The 26331-nt window shown below is 52.7% G+C and overlaps 1 protein-coding gene and 1 non-coding gene across 5 annotated transcripts in view; one reads left to right on the top strand and one right to left on the bottom strand.

Annotated features, from left to right (window-relative positions):
* PTPRE (protein tyrosine phosphatase receptor type E) overlaps positions 1-26331 on the bottom strand; it is a 139141-nt gene that overhangs the window by 41108 nt on the left and 71702 nt on the right. The gene's annotated exons all lie outside the window — the stretch shown is intronic.
* Positions 4100-4175, top strand: TRNAP-GGG (transfer RNA proline (anticodon GGG)). The gene has a single exon. It is a non-coding gene; the product is annotated as a tRNA-Pro (tRNA).

Here is a 26331-nt window from a genome sequence, read left to right as displayed (position 1 = left end):
ACGGGTGCCCCAGGGCGGGGGGGGGGGAGCTGGGGACGGGTGCCCCAGGGCGGGGGGGGGGGAGCTGGGGACGGGTGGAGCCCTACACCCCTGCAGCAAGTCCTGGTGGGAAAGCCCAGCTGGACATCAAGGGCGCTACAGACAGCGCTGTCCTCAGACCTGCAAAGGTGACAGGTCTTCTGACCAGAAGGTGCTGTCACTTGTATGTGAGGGAGGGGCTCTGCAGCTCCTCAGCAGCCGCCCCCAGACAGAGAGGGGCTCTGCGAGGAGCCTCTTAGCCCGGTCACTGCAGGCGCCTCTTCCGAGACCCGTCTCCACGCCCTCATTCCCCTGTGTGCCCTTCACTGAACGTTCCAAAGCTCCCCCCTCCGGCCCGGCCTCGTGACACCGGGTACCGACCACACCGACACCTGGCCAGAAGCTTCACCGCGGGGACAGCTTAGAAAACTCAGCACCCTCCCTGAGGAGGAAGCCACGCCCGTGAGATAGTATTCCAGAGACCTGCATTTCTGTTTCGCACGTTCTCACTTGTACAAGCACCAAGGGACAGTCTTCCCTGAATGAGAGAGGAGCAGACGGAAATTATTTTCAGGAGTTGGAGCCGATCTCTTTAACAGAAATTACCGGGCATGACCACGCTCTGAGGTACACTGGGACCACTCATATCATCGAAACTCTCCGTGGGCCTTAAAGGACAGCGCCTGAATAAAACTAGTTTTCAAATAGCCCCCCGGCCCCCCACTCTCTCCTGCTTTGCGACCTTGCCTGGGCCCCGGAGCAGGTGGGCTGAGCCCCGGCGCTGGTGGGCTGAGCCCCAGAGCAGGTGGGCTGAGCCCCGGCGCTGGTGGGCTGAGCCCCGGAGCAGGTGGGCTGAGCCCCGGCGCTGGTGGGCTGAGCACCGGCGCTGGTGGGCTGAGCCCCGGAGCAGGTGGGCTGAGCCCCGGCGCTGGTGGGCTGAGCCCCGGCGCAGGTGGGCTGAGCCCCGGAGCAGGTGGGCTGAGCCCCAGCGCTGGTGGGCTGAGCCCCGGAGCAGGTGGGCTGAGCCCCCGTGCTGGTGGGCTGAGCCCCGGAGCAGGTGGGCTGAGCCCCGGCGCTGGTGGGCTGAGCCCCCGTGCTGGTGGGCTGAGCCCCGGAGCAGGTGGGCTGAGCCCCCGTGCTGGTGGGCTGAGCCCCGGAGCAGGTGGGCTGAGCCCCGGAGCAGGTGGGCTGAGCCCCGGCGCTGGTGGGCTGAGCCCCCGTGCTGGTGGGCTGAGCCCCGGAGCAGGTGGGCTGAGCCCCCGTGCTGGTGGGCTGAGCCCCGGAGCAGGTGGGCTGAGCCCCGGAGCAGGTGGGCTGAGCCCCCGTGCTGGTGGGCTGAGCCCCGGAGCAGGTGGGCTGAGCCCCGGCGCAGGTGGGCTGAGCCCCGGAGCAGGTGGGCTGAGCCCCCGTGCTGGTGGACTGAGCCCCGGAGCAGGTGGGCTGAGCCCCGGCGCAGGTGGGCTGAGCCCCGGAGCAGGTGGGCTGAGCCCCGGCGCTGATGGGCTGAGCCCCGGAGCAGGTGAGCAGCTCCTCCTCAGGGGCCTGCAGGCTCGGTGGGGTCAGTCCTGGTGAGCGGAGGTCTGTGTCCAGGGCGCTCGCTGCCGGCCCAGCAGAGAAAGGCAGAGTCAGAGGGCCTCTTGCACGAACAGGTAGCTCTGGAAGCGGAATTATCGGGCTCTCCTCTCCAAGTCCATCGTGGACCCACTGGACTCCCTTCCTGCCATCCTCAAGTGTCCCCAGGACCAGCCGGCCACCTGGAGGACCTTCAGGCAGGGAGGGCACCGCTTGGGGGAGTGGGCACCGAGGCCAGGTGGTCACGGAATGATGGATGAGACAGTATTTAAAAAATAATTTGAGGCCGCCAGTTCTCCGCTCCTTCAGAAAAGCGGCTCCTTGGCAATGCTCATTAATCTTCCTTTTAATTGGGAGGAATTAAACGGAGCAGCACCAGCTCATGACGCAGCACTGACGATGTGTTTCACCAGTTGGACGGGGCGGGCATATTTCTGGAAGGCAGGATGCTGCCTGCTTCTTGGAGCGGAAGCGGCTCATCTGTCTTCACAAGCAGACGGTCCTGGGCTCACCAGGGACCATGGGCCTCCCTTGAGACGTGGCTCTGAGAACCTGGGGGCACACAGCTCAGGCTGGGAGCAAGGGTGCCGGAGTCCAGTCTGCAGGAGGGATCCTTGCTGCTTAGTAAGGTCAGCAGAATCTGACACTGCGACAGAGTATCTTTATCCACTCACCCCCCCCCAGCAGGCAGTCTGCCCTCTGTGACAAGGCAGTGGCTACACGATGCTCCACCTTACTCTCTCCTGTCCATGTGTCGCGTGAGTCTTCTCTCTTGTTTGAGGTTTGGGGGGGATAGAAGGAGAGGAGGAGAAGGATGCCGTGTGTAAGCGGTCACGAGGCCGTGTGGAGAAGCGTCCGGGTCTGCAGGCCACGCGTAGGATGGGGGGGTCTGGCTGCTCCCCCCACCCCGTCCACTTCTGTCCCTGACTCATGGCTTTTACTGCTGTGGGCCGAGCTTTCCATGCCTGCGTCCTCTCACGCAAGACCAAGAATGCGTGGCAAAGTAAAGCATCTCGGAAGAAGGAGGGCATGCTCTGTGGGAGACACGAGGCCCGGCGGTCCGCCCGGTGCCGGAGTGTGCCGGGTCCCTTGGAAACGCCAGGTATCCACCTGGGGAAGAGGAGTGTGCTGGGTCCCGCGGAAACACCAGGTATCCTCCTGGGGAAGAGGAGTGTGCCGGGTCCCTCGGAAACGCCAGGTATCCGCCCGGGGAAGAGGAGTGTTTGGCTGTGGGCGTCCCGTCCTGGCTCCCTCACACTAAAGTGGGGGTGATCACCTCTTAACGGCACTCCTCCCTCCGCTGCCCACCTGGCACCAGGCTCAGAACCTGGAGACTGCTTCCTGGAGCAAAGGAGAAGAAGGTCCGTCCAAAGGCAGGACGGGGTCTGAGCTGAGCGTCCTCCCCGGAGCGCCGCCGACTCCGGTCCCCGATGCTGACGGGGTCACAGGAGTGGGCACCAGTCTTCAAAGAATCTGGGGAATCCGTTCTGTGCAGGGGGAAAGGTCCCGATGACTAATTTCAGGGCTTTTTACATTCACACTGGTGTAGACCCATGTGCACACCTGTGGCTTATCCTCTGAGACTAATTTCATCAAAGAACTTTTAAAAACACAAGGACGATGTAAAGCTTCAATGCACACCAGCCATCGATGTACTGGTCCACACGGGGCTTCCCGCCTGCCACCACTGAGCTGACCAGGTGCTTGAGGTCCAGTCCAGCACAGGCGAGGGGCCCTCCCAGGGACAGGGCAACACTTTTCCCGGGCTACCAGCAAGGACCTGTACGAATACTGGTGTGTCGGTCGGTCTGTTAAGGGGTCATTTCTATTACCCAAGGGCCATGCACTAATTTGCACAGTTCCAATTATGCACCTTCCTCTTTTCAAGATGTAGAAAGAGTGAAGAGCTGATTCTTTAAGAGTCCAGTCTTTCTCCATTGCAACAGAGACAACAGAACCACAGGCCGCTACAGACACAAGGAGGAGGCGTCTCCAAAGCTCATTTTCAGCACCAGGAGCCATAACACAGTCCGTATAATCACCAGCAAGCCCACTGTCTGCTCACCCCTGAGAGAACATGACACGTACCACGTTCCTGGAGCAGGGGCCAAGTAAGACAGAAAGGAATTGTAGCTAGATTTGAATTGGCTACTTTTTCCTCCTGTATCGAAGAAAACCATCCTTCTTACCTCAAAAGCAAAGAAAGCAACACCCTCTACGTGTAACTGTCCGTTCCTGAAAAGGGGGTCACATAGAACTGAAGATGACGATGAAGGTGGGTGGCCTCATCTCAAATGACTGTGAACAACAGACACCTCCGTTCTTCACGGGCTTCCAAAATCACCACTGGATCTTACCGAAACCGAACTATTACCACAGAATAGATTATTTGTGTTCCAGAGGAAAAATAAAAATGCCCGGAGATCACACATTAACCCCTACAGATGACAAGTGAGAGACCCAACAGACCCCGACGACCTTGATACTTTTTAAAAAGATGTCATTACAGGCCCTGGCCGGCTGGCTCAGCGGTAGAGTGTTGGCCTGGGGTGCAGGAGCCCCGGGTTCGATTCCCGGCCAGGGCACACAGGAGAGGCGCCCATCTGCTTCTCCACCCCTCCCCCTCTCCTTCCTCTCTGTCTCTCTCTTCCTCTCCCGCAGCCAAGGCTCCATTGGAGCAAAGATGGCCCGGGCGCTGGGGGTGGCTCCTTGGCCTCTGTCCCAGGCGCTAGAGTGGCTCTGGTCGCGACAGAGCGACGCCCCCGGAGGGGCAGAGCATCACCCCCTGGTGAACAGAGCCTCGCCCCTGGTGGGCGTGCCGGATGGATCCCAGTCGGGCGCATGTGGGAGTCTGTCTGACTGTCTCTCCCTGTTTCCAGCTTCGGAAAAATACAAAAAAAAAAAAAAAAAAAAAAAAATGATGTCATTACATAGAGTTAAATGCACAGACACCGAGCCTCTGGTTTGATAAGTTCTGCCAAGTGCAGTTCGCACCCCAACCAAGGCGAAAGACGTCTGATGTGTCTCCAGAGATCTCCTCCTTCTCCCTCTTCCGTCTCGTCTTCCCTGCCCCAAGAAGCACACACTATTCTGATTTCTGTCCCCGGAGAATGGTTAGCTTTGTGTGCCCTTGACCTTCGTAGAAATGAAACCATATGGGCTGGAGTCCTGTGTGTTGAGTTTCTTGGCCTCAGCAGGGCATGGAAGCATACAGCTGTGGCTTCGGCATGGAGTTCACGCCTCTCAGAGCTGAAGAGTGTCCTTCTGTGTAGCCACCACAGTGTGTTCATCCATCCTCTCCTCTTGGTATGCATTTGGGTGATTTCCCTTTTCTTTCTTTCCTTCTTTCTTTTTTTTATTTATTTTTCGGCTATTATACGCAACGCTGCCATGAACTTGGGTAATGGTCTTTCTGCGGACAAATGTTTTTCATTTCTTAGAGGTGAATGCCTATCGAGTGTCGTTGCTGGGTTTGAGGAGTAGGTCAGTGTGTGGTTACAATTTAAAAAGGCTTTTAATTAGCCTGAAGTATTTAAAGAGGGGGCGAGGCCACATACAGAGTGGAGGTGTGGCTTCTCTGGGGACAGTCCTGCCGGCCTGCATTCTTTTTTTTTTTTTTTTTGTATTTTTCTGAAGCTGGAAATGGGGAGAGACAGTCAGTCAGACTCCTGCATGCGCCCGACCGGGATCCACTCGGCACACCCACCAGGGGGCGATGCTCTGCCCCTCCGGGGCGTCGCTCTGTTGCGACCAGAGCCACTCTAGCGCCTGGGGCAGAGGCCAAGGAGCCATCCCTAGCGCTCGGGCCATCTTTGCTCCAATGGAGCCTCGCTGCGGGAGGGGAAGAGAGAGACAGAGAGGAAGGAATGGGGGAGGGGTGGAGAAGCAGATGGGCGCTTCTCCTGTGTGCCCTGGCTGGGAATCAAACCCAGGACCTCTGCACGCCAGGCCGACGCTCTACCACTGAGCCAACCGGCCCGGGCCCAGCCTACATTCTTGCATGGCTGGGGGGTGGGCCCCTCAGCTGGAACTTGAGATTGCCGAGGGCCACGTGGCCCCTACTCTGCCCATTCCTGGCTGGGTCACCCCTACTGCCTCCTTTGTCACACAGCTGGGGGCTGTCCCTCCAGAAGTGGACAGACACTTGGTCCAGCATCTGGAGGAAGGTGGCTCTCCAGCCCCAGAACCCTCCCTGGGGACTCCAGCAAACAGAATATGAGACTGCAGGGGTAGGGGTGCAGGAGGTCTGATTTTCTTCCCGACTCAGAGCAAGAAGCTTTAGTAATTCCAAGGGAAGCATTTCCCTTTCAGGCCACGGCAACCTGACCTGCAGTTGTGGGGGGGGGGTTAGTTTGGTCCCGTCTCCCCGAATATGCTGCAGACACACAGGTTTTAATCTTCTTTTATTAAAAATAGATCCATCCTTCTCGCTCGGGTCTCTGGTGTACATAATCTAATTAGGCCAGCCTATCAGGGGTGTGTCACTGTCCCTCAAGAAGGAAAGAACTGCCCCCACCTTTGGAAAAAAAAAAGGTTAATTGGGACAAACAATGAGCATGAATTATTTACAATTCATGCACCTCTGCTTCTGTGGAAGAACATCTGCCTCCAAACCGCAACTAAGGAAAGAAGTCTCCGTAGCCTGTTACCCAAAGGGCCGCTTTCAGAACTTCCCAGACCCCTCAACCACCGGGGGTACACAACCCTATTCCTGCTTAGAGGGGCCACAGGGGAGGGACAGGGTCCCTTCTGAAGCCGTGACCCACTTCATGCCTGAAGCAGGGACGCTCTTAGGTCTAAGACATCTAAGTCCATGGAAGACTCATTCATTCAACTACTTACTGGTATTTCCTGCATAACTGTGAACAAAAGTCAACAGAGCCCTGCCCTCGGGCACCTCCCTTCCCGCACCTCTTCTAACCACCGTGGGGCTGTTTGTTGATACAATTGCTCTTCTCAACAGACTCTAGCTTGTAATGCAGTGGTTCTCAAAGTGTGTGCCAGGGCCTAGAAGATTTCCAGGTGTGCCCTATGGTATTCCAGAGAAATATGTGCCCATTGGGGACCAAAAAAAACCAACAGGATTTTTGGAATTTAGATTTGGGGGGGACAGAGCTGTGGGGAATTGGCTGTAAACTGACAGTCTGCCCAACCCCCCACCTCACCTGCCTGATTAGGTAGCAAAAGGCTGTTAAGCTGTGGTGCTGGATTGTTTACACTACCCCCCATGTTCCCCGGAAAGACTGGAGGCAAGTTTCTTCTATCCTTTGTTTGGTGTAAAGTTAGATGATATGTATGGTGGGGGTTTTCTGCACTCAACATAATTAAGAGCAAAAAGAGAGGAATTCTTCAATGTATTGATGAGAAAATGAGAGTTTGCCTTTCAAATATATGCCCAAACACTGAAGAAATCGCTAGGACACATCAGGCTCATGTTTCTCATAAACACAAGAATGAAAAAACTTAACACATTCGTGCCAGGACCTGCTGAATTTACTAAATCTTACTCAGAATGTATCTATATATATAAAAAGATAACTTTTTTGTCTTTTTTTTAACCCTTTTTTTTACAAACTCTAAAAAGCATAACTCAAAAAATGTAACATAAAAATGTTTTTTAATGTCAGAATAAATTTAATGTTGTACTTATTTTGTTTAATTACCTTGAAAGCATGCTTGGACTTCATATTTCTTTTTCTTTTATATTTGACTTAATTATTATAACATATTTCTCAGAAATTTGTATATAATGCACCTTCAATTATTTGTAGGATTTTAAATGTGCCCCGACTTCAAAAAGTCTGAGAACCACTGCTGTTGTGTCTAAGTCTTTTCTCTCACCAGCTCCCGGGGGGACACTCAGAAGTGGAATTCTCCCTCCCCTTCCACATTCTCCCCACAGAGACCCGCCCCTCTATTTATTATGACCCCCCAATGTCAGATCGGCAGGGCCACTCCGTGTGTTTTCCACCCACAGTCTCAGGGGGGGATAGTTCCTTTGCCCCCGTTGACCCAGCTTATCAGTGGGCCCCCATCCGCGACATGGCACCAGCCTGCGGTTACCCGGTCCTTCTCGATGCCCGCGCGGTAAACTGCACCCCATGCCACCTACTGGTGGAAGGTGGTAACATCAGTGCAGCAGTCAACCAAAGACATTGCCTTTTGGGGAGTTATGTATAGTAATAAATAGGCGCTCTTTCATAGGAAATTCATGCCCAGTGCATAAAACGGTTTGCTCTCACGCTGGGAAACATTATGACACTCACGATTTTTTTTTTAAAGAAAACGCTGATGATGTTCGCACGACCAGAAGCCGGTCTTGGAGATGTGTTTGTTCATTCATTCGACAAACGTCTGCCCAGTGACTTCTGGACACAGAGCATGACAGGAGGGCTGGCGGAGGCAACAAGGCTTGACACGGATGCAGCTGCCTCCCGTGGATTTCTACATGAACGAGGAGATCAGCTCTCCCCTGGAAAAATGACTTCAGTGGGTCAAGGTGTAGGGGGTGGGGTGGGCCACCACTTGAAAGTTTGCTCTATGCCTTGCTTTCAACATAGGCTCTGCTGGGTGCCGGAGAGTCCACAGGGCCCGGACCCCACTCGTGCCTTGGGGAAGCGCCCATAGGCAGGAAGTGGTGCCTCTCCTGTGTCCAGTATGCAGTGAGTGAGCATGACGACCCCTGAGGTGAGCAGAAACCCAGACGTCAGCCGCGTGGCTGTTGGAGGGAGGCTGACTGCTGGCCTCCTTCCTGAGTGCCAGCCCCCGCTGTGCCCGTCTTGGTGCGGAGGCCTCACAGGGGTCTTCGGCCCCACGAGGGTAGAAGTTGTCTGTGCATGTTTAACTGCTTGGGCTCCTGGGTTCCTGAGGGAGCATGACCTCAGAGCTATCCCTGGGGCACTCATTGTCCTGGAATAGCCCTTGTATCTCAAGGGGAGACTCCAGGAAGCAGCCCACCCAGAGACAAGAGCCCCGACAGGAGAGACTGACGGCTCTGGGCGCACACCTGGGCCCTCCACCTTCCAGGAAAGTGTCTTGCCTCTCAGAGGAGACTCCTTCCTCCTCGGTGACCTGCGGGCACAGTGCCTGCTCATGGGGATCCGTGGGGACACAGGCAGATTCTCTGGCCCAGGTTCCGCTCTGAGCTGGTAGGAGCCACATTTCTGATGTCCAGGGCGTGGCCTGTGCACTGGCACGTCCGTCCGATGCATCCACAGTTACTGAGCCCCTCCTTGGACCGGAAGGCAACGGCGGTACCCTGGGTGGGTGCAGGGAGCCCCCAGGATGCTCAGAGCCCAAAGGAGCAGACGGATACATAATAACAAGTGTGGTGTAAGAAAGAGGACGCCTAGAGGGGCAGGATCATCCAAGTAGAGGGGGGTTTAAGTGATAAAAAGCATTATAATTTCATGTTTTGCTTTATGAGCTCTAACTTGCACCCGAATTTGGAAGCATCAAGGAAGCAGGCTCTGCCGGGTGAGGAGGGGAGGGGAGGGGAGGGGAGGGGCGGGGCAAAACGGGCTCCTGTCTCCACGCATGCGCTGTCGTTGCTGGACCGCCGGGTGAGATTACAGAGAAGACCAGCAGGTGGCGCCGTCGGGGAAGCCATGGAACCGTCCACTAGCACCTGCCTGGGCTCCCAAACCCTAAACCAGAAGGTTCCTAACTCACACCTCCCACGTCAGGGTCTCACCGCCACCCAGCATCTTTCCAGGGCCCCTGCACTCCCTCCAGGGAACGACCCCACCCACACCAGGACAAATACCTACTAACTGTTATCTTCTCCATTCGTTATGCTGACCTGATGAACTAGGAACTGGCATTATCAGATGCATCAGAATTCTCCTAACCGGCACCCTCACGCCCACTTCCCAGCCTGGCGTTTTGTTTTCTGATCTGTGGGTCCATGATCTCTCCCTGAGACACCAGAAAGCAAACAGCACCTGGCGCTGTGCCCACAGTAACAATTCTTCCATATGTATTAACATTGGTGATCCTGGGAGCTATAACTCAAAGTAGGATGATGTGCAGGGACAGAGGCTGCTGCCAACGCAGACAGGGGACTTCCAGCACATACCTGCCTATCGCCACCCTGTTCCATGGGTCCTGTTGTAGTAATATAAGGTTATAGTAATTAAATATCATATATAGAAATATAAAAAATATGGAAGATATATAAAAGTAATTAAAATAATATTAAAAATAATTATTAAAATTAAAGTTATGCCATTTGAATAGGAATTAATATAGTGGGTACAAGTGTGATAAACAGACTCTGACTTTCAAGCAGGGCCCAGTTAGTCTGTGTGTGAAGTTATACATAGATAAGAAACCACATCTTAAAAAGTGGTTTGATGTACACATTTCAGTTAATTAACATAAAAAGGGATTCCCTGCGAGGAATTCCCCAAAAGGTGGTTTGAGGTGATAGTTCTGTAGATTGACACCTGTTAGAAGGCGTTGGCCAGAAAAGGTACTAAAGCTGAGGGGCCCCCTGCTGCAGTAGTCGCCCAGACTCCAACGTTGATGTGGACTGTCACGCCGCTCTGAGCTCTGACCAGAGAAAGCCGAGAGGAGCACGCCGACGGGGCACCCTTAAGCTGTACCCGGGCACACCAAAAGGATTTGTGAGTAATAAATTGCCTGTGTGATTATTGCAACTAACTTGTGTGTGGTTGTGTCTTTCCTCTGGTGGTTAGTGTTAGCACTGATTAATAACATCCTCATAGCTGCCTCAAGAGTAGTCTCGAAGAGGCTGCCAGCCCTGTTGATAAGCAGGAGTGTCCCACTGCACAGGGAAGTCGAATTAGGGACCCCTGATCGACCTAGAGCTCGGGCTCTACTGGGACAGGCCCATTATCAGTTACTTAATAAACCAGCTGATGTGTACCACCAGGTTTGACGTTTGCATTGGGGGAGCCTAAGTTGGGGAGAAAGAAAGGAGGAGAGAGAGGAGGCTGGGGAACCAGGGAAGAGCAGAGGGTGGGAACTGGATGGGGTGGGGACAGCACAGCCCTTTCCTGCTATGGGGACCACACCTGTCGCCCAGGGAGGGAGAGCAAGTTTTTTTTTTATTCCTCCCAGGGATAATGTCAGTTCCTCAGACCAAGCTGTGCTTGGGGCTATCCTGGGCAGGGTGGGGTATGCAGCAAGAGCCTGCCTCGGGGTCCCTGGGCTCAGGTGCTTCCTCTGCAAAATGGGGAGGAATCTCCAGTTTGGGGATGAAATGAGGCCATGGGTGGGCAAGGCCAGGTGTGCAGAATGCTATGCACTGCCATGTCATCCCGGCCAGGATAGGTGGACCTGGTTCACGGCCAGCAGAGAGCCTGGAGTCTGGGGGCTGCCCAGAGAGAGCGCTCCCCAGAAGAATGACCGAGTGGATGGAGGGTGACTCATTCCTGCGCACGTGCTGTGAGCTGAGTGACCACGAGCCCTGGTGGCCCTGGACAGTCAGTTCATGCCTGCTGCCCAGTGTAATTGTCAATAGCATCCTCTCTCTCTCTCTCTCTCTCTCTCTCTCTCTCTCTCTCTCTCAACACTGTGAAGGATGATCAGCTATATATCTTCCAAACTAGGAGAGACAGAGGGAGGCGAGGTCATCATTCTTAAACAACAGAGAAGTGCGGTTGTCTTAGTCTGAGATCTCAGCAAACAGACGTGTGCTAAATTAAATCCCATTCAACCTAATGAACGGCGTTGAAACATCGAAGATGTCAGAGAATCCTGTTTATAACCCCAAATTACTGGATTGTTTCCAATATCCTTCAGACCACAGCTGCTCTCTGGGCAACACGGACCCTGGAAAGAGGCTGGGCCACCAGGACGAGCTGAGCTCTATGGTCCATGGGCTGTGTGACCTCGGGCCTGTTCTTTCCCTCTCTAGTCTGTAAAGTGAACAACAGGGTGACCTCACCCTGCCGCTGGGGCAGATAAGGAGAAAGCCCTTCATACCCTTCTGGATTGTGACTAAACACTTCAAACAATGTCCAACTCAAAGGCCAACACACGAGAAGCAATGGAACCAGTTTCATTCTCCTAACTGGTGCTCGGAGTTGGGGAGGAAGCCCCAGGAAGACCCTCCTTTACAGTCTCAGAGACTCGAGGCCCAGAACAACCCGGAACGGTTCTGAGAGACAGTGAGAGGCCTCAGGTCCGTACACCCAATGGCACGGACAGGAGTCCTAGCTGCGGCTTTGCTCTCCTCTGGCCGCCCGAGAGCCTGCCTGGACACCACACCTCCCGGACGTTAGGAGGGGTGCTTCCATCATCCTGTAATGGGGGTACACCACTGCAGGGGCAATACTGTAGCAGGGCCTCCGACAGGGACTTCCAAAGTGGTCCCAGACCTAGAAAGTACTCCCTGGGAAGATCTGCAGAGGACACAGGAAGTGTGCCAGCACCAGCCCGACCAGAGACCTATGTCTCTGTCATCACCTCAGGGGCCAGCGCTGTGCGTGGAACTCCCACAGGGCTTGCTGGCTGGCTTGCCGGCTGTGCAGGCCCCCGGGGGCCTGTGCTTTTGGATGCTTCTGAGAAAGAGCCAGAAACTTCTAGCCCAGGGGTAGTCAACCTTTTTATACCTACCGCCCACTTTTGTATCTCTGTTAGTAGTAAAATTTTCTAACTGCCCATCGGTTCCACAGTCATGGTGATTTATAAAGTAGGGAAGTAACTTGACTTTATAAAATTTATAGAGCAGAGTTACAGCAAGTTAAAGCATATAATAATAATTACTTACCAAGTACTTTATGTCAGATTTTCGCTAAGTTAGGCAGAATAAATCTTTATAAAACAACTTACTATAGTTACATCTATCTTTTTATTTATACTGTGGTTGCTCCACTACTGCCCACCATGAAAGCTGGAACGCCCACTCATGGGCGGTAGGGACCAGGTTGATCAGCACTGTTCTAGCCTCTGCTCCCTCATCTCCTGCTCCCTGTCCTCACTCACTGCTGGCCCGTGGCAGGTGTGGGAGCAGAAAGCCTAATGAAGATGTGACTTCAGCCTGCACAGGCTGAGAAGGACCAGACGGACCCATCCCCAAGCCGAGACCGCAGGGGAGCCCCTCGCATCCCGTTAACCCTGGCTGGTTGTCCCTGAGGGTCACTACCTCCACCCGCACTCCAGACACCCCAGGCTGCTGGGGAGAAGGACATTGGTCCACTTGATTCAGAGATGGAAGGACTGGGTTTCGAGGCCATAACATCGTTGACATCATCCCGGGCCCTTGAAACTTTCACTGAGAATCACTAGCTTTTCTCGCTCCTGAAGTGATGCTGTTTCAGGCCCCCAGGCCTTCTGGCCCCACTGGCCTGGCCTTCCAGCAGCTCTAGGGGGACACCAGCGGCTGCGAGGCTCCGAGAGGGGGCGCAGGCACGTAGCAGGAGGGCAGCGGTTTCCGAGTCTCACCCTAAGTCAGCACCAGGATTCAGGAAAGTTCCTCTAGGGAGGAATGAGGGGCCCAAGGCAGAACATGCGCCATTTTACTAGAAGCCAGCTGAGCTGTGCCGATGAGTGACAAGAAACAATGCTGATGGCAGGGACACTTACAGGGCACCAGCTTTGGCCGGGGACACGGGCCCATGCACTTGACTCATATACACGCTTGACCCTCGCCTCACAGCAGCCCTCCAAGACTGTCTCAGGCCCTCATCATGCCTGTTCTACAGCGAGGGGGCTCTGAGGATCAGAGAGGCTGAGTCACTTGCCCAACGCCACACAGCTAGTACTAGGGCACAGCCTGAACCCAGACCTGAGCAGCCTGCAAACAACCAGACCTCAGAAAACCGCATCTCCATGGTCCTCATGCGCCTGTCAGACCCGGGAATTATTCTGGAAATGCCGTGCGCTTTTTACCAGGAACATGGGGACTCTATCTAAACTGAAGAACATTTCGTTTCAAAACAAATGGACAGCCTGACCAGGCGGTGGCGCAGTGGATAGAGCGTCGGACTGGGATGCGAAGACTCAGGTTCAAGACCCCGAGGTTGCCAGCTTGAGCGCGGGCTCATCTGGTTTGAGCAAAAGCTGACCAGCTTGGACCCAAGGTCGCTGGCTTGAGCAAGGGGTCACTCTGTCTGCTATAGCCCCACGGTCAAGGCACGTATGAGAAAGCAATCAATGAACAACTAAGGTGTCGCAACAAAAAACTAATGACTGATGCTTCTCATCTCTCTTCGTTCCTGTCTGTCTGTCCCTGTCTATCCCTCTCTCTGACTCTCTGTCTCTGTTAAAAAAAAAATAAAAAGAAAAAAATGGACTCACACTTCGTAAACTCAAAAAAAAATTACTGAAAATATTTACTTTACTCCCCCCTCGCTCTCCCCCACCCCCCAAATTCATGAATTGTTTTTGGCCCTAACAGATGTGAGCATGTTGTGGGTTCGGGACTCCAAATATCTCTCTTCAGAACTTCACTTGAATCGGTTATACCTGAGAGACGCCCCCGCATCAGACAATGCATGTTTAATAAATATTTGCTCGGCGTGTGAACGAAATGGCCAGAGAGAGCCCGAGTTGGGCTTTTTCTTTCCCCCAACCACAGAACGTCTCTATAAACACCAGCTGCAGCTCCTTAAATATTTACCCATATAGAATCACAGACTCTTATGTCCTTGAATTCCTCGTTCTGTTACAAAAAGAAAAAAAACAGAGAGAGAGAGAGACAGAGAGAGACAGAGAGAAAGGAAGGAAAGAAATCTCAAAGGAAACGACTGTCACGGTCTGCTAGAACGTCAGGCAATGAGAACACAGGACCTAGGCCACCGTGAGCACGGGAGTTTTATCGATTCTGTTTAGAATGTTCAGGGCAAATAAGGGCCGAGCGCTTTAAGAACAGAGACGCTGCCGCGAGCTGTGTCCGACTTTGAAGTCCCTTTCAGCAAAGAGCCTCCTTTTATGTGAGAGACCTCCACAATGAGGAGGAGGAGGAGGAGGAGGAGGAGGAGGAGGAGGAGGAGGAAGGAGCAGAGAGCAGAACTCTTCTTCTGGGGAAAGAGTCTTCCATGATCCTCAGCCGAGTCTTAGGGGCTCTGGAAGGCCTCTTCCGTTGTTCCCCTGTAGCCGTTCTCCATTCTTTCATCCTCCCCAAATGCCCATTGACCTCCCCTCTGCTGTATCTCGGGTGGGGCGGGGTCAAGCAAACAGAAGGGGCGGGGTCCCTGCACCGGAGTCCTCCAGGTCCCCGCAGGGACGTTTCCACTGACGACACAACTCTGTGCTGGCACACAAGCGTGGCGGACCATAGACCTCCCAGTTCCTGCGTGGCTCAGACAGGAGGGCACAGGCTCGAAGAGAGCAGTGATTTTCACGTCAAAGCGAGTTAAGTCCCAAGGAGGCACCTAGAAATGAATGATGCGGCAAGTAAGTCCTCGTGCCCTGATCCGTCCTTTAAGTCAGCTTTCTCCTTGGTTTGGGACATCGTGACCAGGGACCCTGGCGACAAAGGATCCCGCTGAGGTCAGGACTCCAGAGAGAAGGTGGATGGTTGAGGTCTGGTCTTAGGAAACCCAATGATATTGTCCTGACCCCTAAGGCCTTCCATAGAAAAGGACAAACAGAACAAAGGGCCACCCTGCAGCAGATGCTGTGCCGCCCAGACGGACGCGCCCCTGCAACCTCAGAGGTGACCTGCCCGCACACAGGGTCTTTGCAGGTGGAGTTGACAGGAGGTCATAATGGGTTCGGGTGTCCTTCTGAGAAGAGGAGACTGCACGGAGACACACAGAGGAGGCCATACAGGGAGGTGACCTTGACAATCGTCTCAGCGGAGATGCAGAAGATGAGTTTTGAAATCCTTGCCAAACACTGGCCCTGGGCAAGGCTGCCGCCGGGCTCAGGTTTGCTCTCTTTCTGCGGCAAAGGCAGGTGAGCAAGTGTCACAGAGATGGCGAGGACACACGAGATCCAAGCGGCGTCCCTCCTTGAGAGTGAGGAAGACCGGACAAATGGGAGGGAAGAAGGGAGGGTTTGCTCCCTTCGTGATTCAAGTATCTTCCCTGCTTTGCTCAGGCTCCACCAGAAGGACTTCCGTGCCTCAAAGGACACCATCAAGAGAGCAAAGAGGTGTCGCGGCGGATGTGTTCTTCCCTTCAGTGGGTTGGGGTCTTCATTTAGCTGTTGGTTTTCTTCGCTGTGCCAAAGCTTTTCAGTTTGATGGAGTCCCGTTTGGTTATTTTTTTTTTCTTGTTTCCCTTGCCTGAGGTGATATGTCAGAAAAAAACCACTGTGATGAGAGATGTCTGAGATTTTAACTGCCTACTTTTTTTCCAGGATTTTTATCGTGTTGTAACTTACATTTACATCCATTTTGAGTTTACTCTTGTGTATGGTGTAAGATGATGGTCTAGTTTCATTTTTTTCTTTTGCATGTATATGTCCAATTTCCCCAAAACTATTTACTGAATTGAATGTCTTTAACCCGTTGTATGTTCTTGCTTCCTTTGTCAAATATTGAGTGACCATAAAGGTGTGGATTTATTTCTGGGCTCTCTACTGTGTCCCATTGATCAATATGTCTGTTTTTATGCTAATGCCATGCTGTTTTGACTACGATGGCCTTGTAGTATAATTTAATATCAGATAGCATGATTCCTCCAACCTTGTTCTTCTTACTCCAGAGTGTTGAGGCTATTTGGGGTCTTTCAGGATTTTATATCAATTTTTGAAATATTTGTTTTGGTTCTGTGAAATACACCATTGGTATCTTGATAAGGATTGCACTGAATCTATAAATTGCTTTGGGTAGTATGGAAATTTTAATAATGTTATTTCTTCCTGTCCATGAACATCATATATGCTTCTACTCATCTGTGTCTTCTTCAGTTTTTCTTCAGTATCCTATAATTTTCCTAGCATCTGTTTTTTACATCCTTGGTTAAATTTATTCCTACATACCTTATTTTTTTGTTGTTGTTGTTGCAACTGTAAATGAAATTGTCTTCTTAATTTTTCTTTCTGATAGGTCATTGCTGGTGTAAAAAATGCCGCTGGTTTCTGAATATTAATTTTGTATCCCACTATTTTACTGAATTCATTTACGAGTTCTAGTCGTTATTTGGTGAAGTCTTTAGGATCCTCTACATACAGCATCATGTCATCTGCAAAGAATGACAGTTTTATTTCCTCCTGTCCAATGTGGATGCCTTTTATTTCTTCTTCTTGTCTGACTGCTGTGGCTTGGACTTCCAGTACTCTGTTGAATAAGAGTAGTGATAGTAAATATCACTATTGTTCTTGATCTTAATGAAAACTCTTAGTTTTTGCCCATTGAGTATGCTGTTGGCTGTGAGTTTGTCATAGATGGCTTTTATTATGTTGAGGTATATTCTTACCTTCTGGGAGTTTTAATCATAAGTGGTGCTGGATTTTATCAAAAGCTTTTCCTACATCTATTGATATGATCATGTGATTTTTAGCCTTTATGTTGTTTATGTGATGTATCACACCTGTTGATTTGCAAATATTGTACCCCAAACATCTAAAGAACGTATACAACTCAACACCAAGAAGACAAACAACCCAATTAAAAAATAAATGGGCACAGGACCCAAATAGACGCTTCTCCAAAAAGGACACACAGATGGCCTAACAGACATATAAAAAGATGATCAACGTCACTAATCATCAAAGAAATGCAAATTAAAACCACAATGAGATATCACCTCACTCTTAGGGATAGACCCAAAAGAACTAAGTCAGGCGCATGAAAACTCACACACGGGTGTTCACGGCAGCACAAATCATAGGAGCCCAAAGGCAGAAAACCGCTGAAATGTCCATCAGCCGATGAGTGGATAAACAGTGAAAACGTGGTCTACCCCTACAATGGGATATTGCTCAGCCATGAAAGAGAATGAAGCAGGGACAGGTGCCACAGCAGGGACCACCCGCAGAGGTGACAGAGGCCAGACGCCATGTGCACATTTTGCGTGGTCTCACTGATACGGAACATCCAGAATCCGTGAGTCAGCAGAGACAGAAAGCAGGCCAGCGGTTGCCAGGAGCTCGATGGGGATGGGCGCTGGGGACTGACTGCTTCGTGGGCACAGGGAGTGAGTTCCTTTGGGGGTGACGAGAATGTCGGCCGAATGTTCTCGCACCATGGTGAGTGGACTCAAGGCCACTGCACGGTCCTCTGTAAACGTGGCTCATGCTGTGTGGTGTGAATTTCACCTCAATCAAGAGGAAGCCCCTCAGGACCACCGTGTCCTGGGCTTTGGGATAAAAGGCACCATTCCCAGCAGGGCCTTGTCCACAGACAAGAACGCTCATGGAACGCAGTGGTTGGGGTCTGCGGGCTCAGTGCTGTGTTCTCAGTGCTAGCGACTCACTTCATCTCCCCAACAAGAGATGGGGACCGTCACCACCCTTACCTCACAGGTTAGGGACCTGCGGCACAGAGACATGGAGTCCCTTGCCGAAGTCACACAGCTTGGCAGACGACACTGCATCCTCTGGTGGACCAGGCAGACACTCTGGCACAGGGGCCAATGCTACAGACAGAATATTCTAGCTGGCATATGGGGGCCCTATGTGGGCATCCAATGTCTACACCACGCCCCCTTCCTGATTAACTATTTCTCTGATGAAACCCTGGTCCTGCATTCTGTGGGCCCATCGTGCTAAAAGTACACGGTGAGTGTGCGTTGCAAATTATGCTCATTATAAGCAGTCATAGGACAACATTTAGACCAGGGGTCCCCAAACTACAGCCCGCGGGCCGCATGCGGCCCCCTGAGGCCATTTATCTGGCCCCCGCCGCACTTCTGGAAGGGGCACCTCTTTCCTTGGTGGTCAGTGAGAAGAGCATAGTTCCCATTGAAATACTGGTCAGTTTGTTGATTTAAATTTACTTGTTCTTTATTTTAAATATTGTATTTGTTCCTGTTTTGTTTTCTTACTTTAAAATAAGATATGGGCAGTGTGCATAGAGATTTGTTCATAGTTTTTTTTTAATAGTCTGGCCCCTCCAACGGTCTGAGGTTACAGTGAACTGGCCCCCTGTGTCAAAAGTTTGGGGACCCCTGATTTAGACTAATGAAGGTGTGTCTCATCCCTCTCGCTCTTAGTTTAAAGCCTGGTGGCCCTCCGGCGCCTTCAACCACCAGTGAATGGAGTACAATGTACACTGAACTTTCTAGCTCTGCAAGATCTCTCTATGCCTAAAAGCCACTTACTGACAGACGTGTGCTGCATTCTCACGTTTTCTTTCTTCTTTTTTTACACTATCATCCAGATGAATGTAACAGAGGATAGTTTTAAAATACAAACCATGCCTTTAACAACAATAGTGCCAGGATTTTTCAATGCACTAGCAAATGTCCCGGCAAGTTTGTTATCCCAGAGCATGGCTGACTTTTTGACTTTGTTTCCCAAAGAAACCCAGAATGACAGCTCTCCTGTGGAACCAAGAGGCCACACGGAGAAATAACGAGAACCGCAAAGCCACGCCGTCTGGGCACCGGGCACGGGGAGACATGTGTCGAGTGCATAACAAGAATCGCCTTATCTGGGTGCCTCCAGCATCCCGGAGGGACATTCTAACTTACAGAGGTCAATCATCTCCTGAAGTCTCAGGGCAAGAAAAGTGCCGGGTCAGCACTGGAACCTGATGTTCAATCCAAAGCCCACGCCACTTTTCAACACTTAAAACAACACAGCTCTGCACGCTCATTTGCAGAGAGACAGAGCGCCATGCATGGGGCATGCTGACTACAAGTACTACAGAAGGAGTTCATGTCATTTGTTCACTGGTTGGCTTCACTTACTCAGAAGTGACAGCACACACACACAGCACATGCACAGCACACACACAGTACACGTGGTCCACACACAGCACACGCACAGCACACACACAGTACACATGGTCTACGCACAGCACATGTGGACTACACACAGCACACGCACAGCACACACACAGTACATGGTCTACACACAGCACACGCACAGCATACATATAGTACATGTGGACTACACACAGCACACACACAGTACATGTGGACTACACACAGCACACGCACAGCACACGCACAATATACATGGTCTACACACAGCACACACAGTACATGTGGACTACACACAGCACACACACAGCACATGTGGACTACACACAGCACACACACAGTACACGTGGCCTACACACACACAGCATACACATAGTACATGTGGACTACACATAGCACACACACAGCACATACACAGTACACGTGGTCTACACACAGCACACACAGTACACGTGGTCTACGCAGAGCACACACAGTACACGTGGTCTACGCAGAGCATACACAGTACACGTGGACTACACACAGCACACGCACAGTACCCATGGTCTACACACAGCACACACACAGTACACGTGGTCTACACACAGCACACGCACAGCACATGTGGACTACACACAGCACACACACAGCACACACACAGTACACGTGGTCTACACACAGCACACGCACAGCACACACAGTACACGTGGTCTACACACAGCACACGCACAACACATGTGGACTACACATAGCACACACACAGCACACACACAGTACACGTGGTCTACGCAGAGCATACACAGTACACGTGGTCTACACACAGCACACATACAGTACCCGTGGTCTACACACAGCACACACACAGTACCCGTGGTCTACACACAGCACATGCACAGCACACACACAGTACATGTGGTCTACACACAGCACACACACAGCACATGTGGACTACACACAGCACACACACAGCACACGTGGTCTACACACAGCACACGCACAGCACATGTGGACTACACACAGCACACACACAGCACACACACAGTACACGTGGTCTACACAGAGCATACACAGTACACGTGGTCTACACACAGCACACACACAGTACCCGTGGTCTACACACAGCACACGCACAGCACACACACAGTACACGTAGACTACACACAGCACACACACAGTACCTGTGGTCTACACACAGCACACACACAGTACCCGTGGACTACATACAGCACACGCACAGTACCCGTGGTCTACACACAACACACGCACAGTACCCGTGGTCTACACACAGCACAAGCACAGTACCCGTGGTCTACACACAGCACATGCACAGCACACACACAGTACACGTGGTCTACACACAGCACACACACAGTACACGTGGTCTACACACAGCACATGCACAGCACACACACAGTACACGTGGTCTACACACAGCACATGCACAGCACACACACAGTACACGTGGTCTACACACAGCACACACACAGTACCCGTGGTCTACACACAGCACATGCACAGCACACACACAGTACACGTGGTCTACACACAGCACACACACAGTACCCGTGGTCTACACACAGCACATGCACAGTACCTGTGGTCTACACACAGCACACACACACTCCCCTTCCACAAAGGACAACGGGAGCCCATAAGCTGACTGGAAGGTGACAGCAGCCCTTTTTCACACTGTAGGTAAAATACAATCAAGTTTTCTCCTGTCGCCTCCCTAACAGGAGCCAACAGGAATGTTGTCTTTTAGTGAAAACACAACAAAGCCAACATTTAAAGTGAACCCCAAATCTTGTTTGGGATGTGATGTGCAGCTCCAATGCACAGGCTTCCCTTCTAGCTGGGCGTGGGTGACGACGCGAGTGCCAGGCCTGGGGTGGCAGCTTCCTGCTCCTGGGCACCATCTCCGCCTGAGGCATGAGCTGTCTCAACATTGCTGAGCATTCTGGGGGAAGTGACCCAAGTGATCTGGGGGAGTCCTGGGAACACAGGGATGCCTGGCCGTCCCTGAGCAGAGTGTGAGGCTTGTGGGACCCTCCACATCCCAGGGAAAGACGGACACGCTGGGAGAAAGCTGACTTAAATGAGCTATGCATTATTTATGGGACCGTTACCTCTGTGAGCCCTGCTGCCCGGACTAGCAGGTACAGGTCCTCAGAAGCCGCCACATACACAACATCTGGCATGCAGCAGGTGAAAAGTGTTGGGAGAGACCATTCGCCTCTATATAATAATTCGCCTTGAAAGTAAATTTATGCTTCAATCCCTGGCCGGCTAGTTCAGCAGTAGAGCATCAGCCCAGGGGTGTGGAAGTCTCAGGTTTGATTCCCAGCCAGGGCACACAGGAGAAGTGCCCATCTGCTCCTCCACCCTTCCCCCTCTCCTTTCTTTCTGTCTCTCTTTCTTCCCTTCCTGCTCCATTGGAGCAAAGTTGGCCTGGGAACTGAGGATGGCTCCATGGCCTCCGCCTCAGGCGCTAGAATGGCTTTGGTTGCAATGGAGCAATGGCTCAGATGGGCAGAGCATCGCCCCCTGGTGGGCATGCCGGGTGGATCCCAGTTGGGTGCATGTGGGAGTCTGTCTGCCTCCTTACTTCTCACTTCAGGAAAATTAAAAAAAAAAAAAGCTTTGCAAAGGTGGAGTGACATGTATTAGGCTTCAAATAAATCAGTGAGAGAGGAGGCATAACATCCAGGCTGGCGGCTGGGAATCATGCAAGCTGGTGCCCAGCTGCTGCAGTGGGCATCCTGCCGGGGCAGTCAGAGCCCGGTGTCCTGTGCCTAGGAAGGAGGAGGACAAGAAGGGAGCCTACCCAGCACCCGCAAGGGCAACCCCGATCCCACCTCCCCCACCCTCTGGGTTTCACTTCAAATAGAAGCGACTGCCAGCGTTAGGCTCCTAAAGGGTGCCCTCAGGGCAAAGCCGGATTGAAATGCAACCTAAGTGGAAGGACATGTGCAGGACACCTATTCATAGTGCCCGTCGTGTAGCTGGGTTTCAGGATGAAGTTCTTTCCGTCTACCGTTTTCCACTCGGCAGAAGGAACAATTCTATTTCTGGCCTGAAGCTGCTTTGAAGAGTGAGCATCTCCCATCAAAAATATCTGTGTGTGAGCGCGTGTGTGTGACTGCGCTTCCTAAAATAAAAAGGGACACACACCCTCACGTGTTATGCTTGCGCAAGTCTGCCGTCCAAAAACTGAGGCTCTGTCACTGCTGGCTCTTAACCAAGTTCTTCTTCAATTGTGACAAAGAGGAAGATTCTGGACAGCTTCTTTATTTCACATCCTGTGGGTCAAACCACGTCCCGGCTATGTGGCAGTTTTATAAAAAAGTGCCTGTCCTGGTGGACAGGGTTCGCGGGACCGCGGTCTGGAGTTTCCCAGCAGGAACCCCGGCACCAACGCAGGTCCCAGGACCGGCCCCGGGCTGCACTCGCTCTCATGCTGTCCTGGGAACTGGACGCTCGGTTTTCCCGAGTCCGTTCTTGGAGCCCGGGACTGTGTTCGGGACTTGGGGACTCTCTGCCGTGGCCTTCCCAATGATGTCTGCCTCCGAGGAAGAAAACGCCAGTGTCCGTGCCAGAGACGTGTGTTCTGTGCAGCGGGACTGTGGGGACCAGGCTGTGAGCAAGCTCCTGGACCCCATGCCCCGAGGCGGCCCTCGGCCCGCTGCTTCTCCAGCCCCTGCTGCCACCCGCCTGCCGTCCCTTCCTGGGCAACTTGGAGGATCCTCACCTCAGCTGTCTGCACATCCATCTGTTTCCTGACCACGCCTCTCCTCATTCACTTCCCGCTGATGAGGCGCTGCTGAAGCAATTGCTGAAAACATCTGGGCTGCAGACAGCCAATGCGCGGGCGCACCCGCCGGCAGCAGGACCTGAGATCCTCCGATTCCCGAAGGGGGCCCTTAGGTCCGCCGGTCGCCATGGCGACGCTACAGCATTGCTGTGTTCCACAGCAATCCACAGCTGCCCCAGCACCCGCCCGCCAACACCGAAACCATTTCTTTGCGGGGAAACAAACACCTGGCCACGTGAAACTTAAGTTATTGACTCTTTGCTTCATCCCCCCCGTGGTGACAGTCCGGGGCAGCTGGAGGCCTGGTGCAGGCCAGAGGGAACACACAGAGGGTTTGGGAACAAGAGGCATCTTAAAAGGCCTTCCTTCACTCCCCTTCGTGAATTGAAGGGGAGATTTTCTTACCACCTCCAGTGGCTGGAGAAACGGTGTTAACAAGAGGTAGAAGTAAAACAGGGAAGGAGGAACTCCACATTTTGATGGTTGGGAGGTCACTCTAATTGACCCTCGTTTTCGAAACTCTTATCTCGCTTTTTTTTTTTTTTGCTTTTTTTTTTCTGAAGCTGGAAACAGGGAGAGACAGTCAGACAGACTCCCGCATGCGCCCGACCGGGATTCACCCGGCACGTCCACCAGGGGCGACGCTCTGCCCACCAGGGGGCGATGCTCTGCCCCTCCGGGGCGTCGCCATGTTGCGACCAGAGCCACTCTAGCGCCTGAGGCAGAGGCCACAGAGCCATCCCCAGTGCCCGGGCCATCTTTGCTCCAATGGAGCCTTAGCTGCGGGAGGGGAAGAGAGAGACAGAGGAAAGCGCGGCGGAGGGGTGGAGAAGCAAATGGGCGCTTCTCCTGTGTGCCCTGGCCGGGAATCGAACCCGGGTCCTCCACACGCTAGGCCGACGCTCTACCGCTGAGCCAACCGGCCAGGGCTTATCTCGCTTTTTATTTGTAAGTAACGTCTACAGATGTGCGCGTGTGCACACACACCCACACACACGAAGGGGGAATAAATTAATATTTTCAGTAACTCTTTTTGGGATTTATGAAGTGTGTGTCCATTTGTCCTGAAATGAAATGTTCTTCAGTTTAGATAGAGTCCCCATGTTCCTGGTGAAAAGCGCACGGCGTTACAGAACAGTTCCCGGGTCTGGCGGGCGCATGAGGACCATGGAGATGAGGTTTTCTGAAGACTGGTTGTTTGCAGGCTGCTGAGGTCTGGGTTCAGGTTGTGCTGTGCCCTAGTGCCAGCTGTGTGGCGTTGGGCAAGTGACTCAGCCGCTCTGATCCTCAAAGCCCCCTCCTCCCCGCCCCCATGGAGTACACACACATGCTTATATAAATTCCTGAGGTCTCTAACTTGTGAAGCCTAGCTTAAAAAAAAAAAAAAGAGGAAGACCGATAGTGTATCACTGGGACTCTTCAGTCTTCATCCTCTGGTTTCCTCAGTGATGGATCAGTCAAGTGCTGAGCTCGCCTTGAACTCTGGGATGCTGGGCCTCTGAGGTTGGAGTCCTTGAATCCAGGCTGCGGGGACTAGTGTCCATCTCTGAAAGGGCCCACATCAGAAGAGGGACATGGGAGATTGCCTTGAAGTGGCCTGGGAAGGAGCCTCCTATTGGAGCAGGTGGGCTTTGACCTTCAGAGCAAACACGGGTTGATCTGGACAGGCGGGGCCAGCTTATCAGCTCTCCTCCCCTCTCACCCCAAACGGTGTTGAGAACTCCTGGCTTAGACTCCTGATAACATGGTATCAAACAAAAGGGGACTAATCACCTGTATTGAACTGCAGAGGCCACTCTTTGGAAAAATGAGGGTAACTGACTCATGCCAAACTTCAGGGAAAGTGTTAAATCTAAGTTTGTCCCAAATCTGTTCAGTGAACCTGAGTTTGAGGCATGTTATCTCTACACTCTGGTCTTTTCCTCTGTCCCGTATTTTTTGGGTTTTGCTTTGTTTTTCTTTATCTTTTTCTTTTTCTTCTTCTTCTTCTTTTTTTTTTTTTAGCTACAACACTATGAAGATTGGCCAGGCTCTAAGATGAGAAGGTTTGTTGTTTTAGGAGCAAAGAGAGAACTTGCTCTGAGTAGGAAAGAATGCCGTAGGGGTGGGGAGGGGGGGGGCTCAGACACCAGGGCAGCCACGAAGAATAGGCACAGTTCTTGGGACACCACTTCTTAAAGAAAGGAGGAGGCTGCGACATTTACAGAAACTCCCCGTGGCTGGACGCACCAGCCCCCAGTGTGAGTCTGTGAGTGCAGAGGCTGCTCGGGTGGGCGGGGCGGCCTCTGCTCCTCTCTGCCTCCTCCTTCCCCGGGGGCAGGGGTGGGGGCGGGGTGGGGGTGGGGTGGGGCTGACAGGGAACCTGCCTCAGAGGGCAGGCCAGGACCTGTGCAGGGGGGACGGATGGAAACACGCCGGCATGGGTCCCAGACTCCGGTGCCACGCTTAGAAAAACTGGGGATGCCTCCGGTGGAGGGAGACTCTTACGCTGGAGACTGCACAGTTGAGTCCTGCGCCATCTCATTAACGACGACCCAAAGTTGGTGCATCACGCAGGACACGTGGGGGCTACCATGGTCTCCTCTCACACTCCACCCACTGGTGTGCCCCAAGAAGCCACCAACGGCTGCCCAAACCCTCTCTTAGCTGTTGGCTTTCTATTGGGGAAGGAGTTATTTTAACAGGGCAGGTTTTAAGAATCCCCCCTCTCTGTCCTACCACAGGAATGGGAGGTTTCAGCCCGCTGAACTGCCTTCGGTGAAACGTAGGTGAGGTTCTACGTTGCCGAGCAACAGACACTTCCAGCACTGCCTGTCCTTCTTAGAGGACCGTCTCCCTTCCAGACAGTCCGCCATCATTCACAGCTCCACATCCACACTGGCAAAAACACAGGAGACGCATATCACCCTGAAACAGACGGTGGCCAGGCGGGGTCCCAGTGATGAGATGTCCATGACTGGAGTGGTCCTGGAGACATAAGGCTCTTCGGCACCTGGGCTGGTGGTGGACTGGGGCCCATGGAGTGGGGTGGGCTCACCGAACTCAGCAAGGAAGCGCCCGTTTTTAGAAATTTTGGAAACCAGAGGTCAAATCCACTCCGTTCAAGGTGGTCGGTCTGGGGTTGTCTTCAGTGTGTGTGGCGGGAGTGTGGACGTGGATTGAATG

This window comes from Saccopteryx bilineata, chromosome 7, assembly GCF_036850765.1.
Source record: "Saccopteryx bilineata isolate mSacBil1 chromosome 7, mSacBil1_pri_phased_curated, whole genome shotgun sequence".
NCBI lineage: Eukaryota > Metazoa > Chordata > Mammalia > Chiroptera > Emballonuridae > Saccopteryx > Saccopteryx bilineata.
This window is presented reverse-complemented; position numbering and strand designations above follow the sequence as displayed.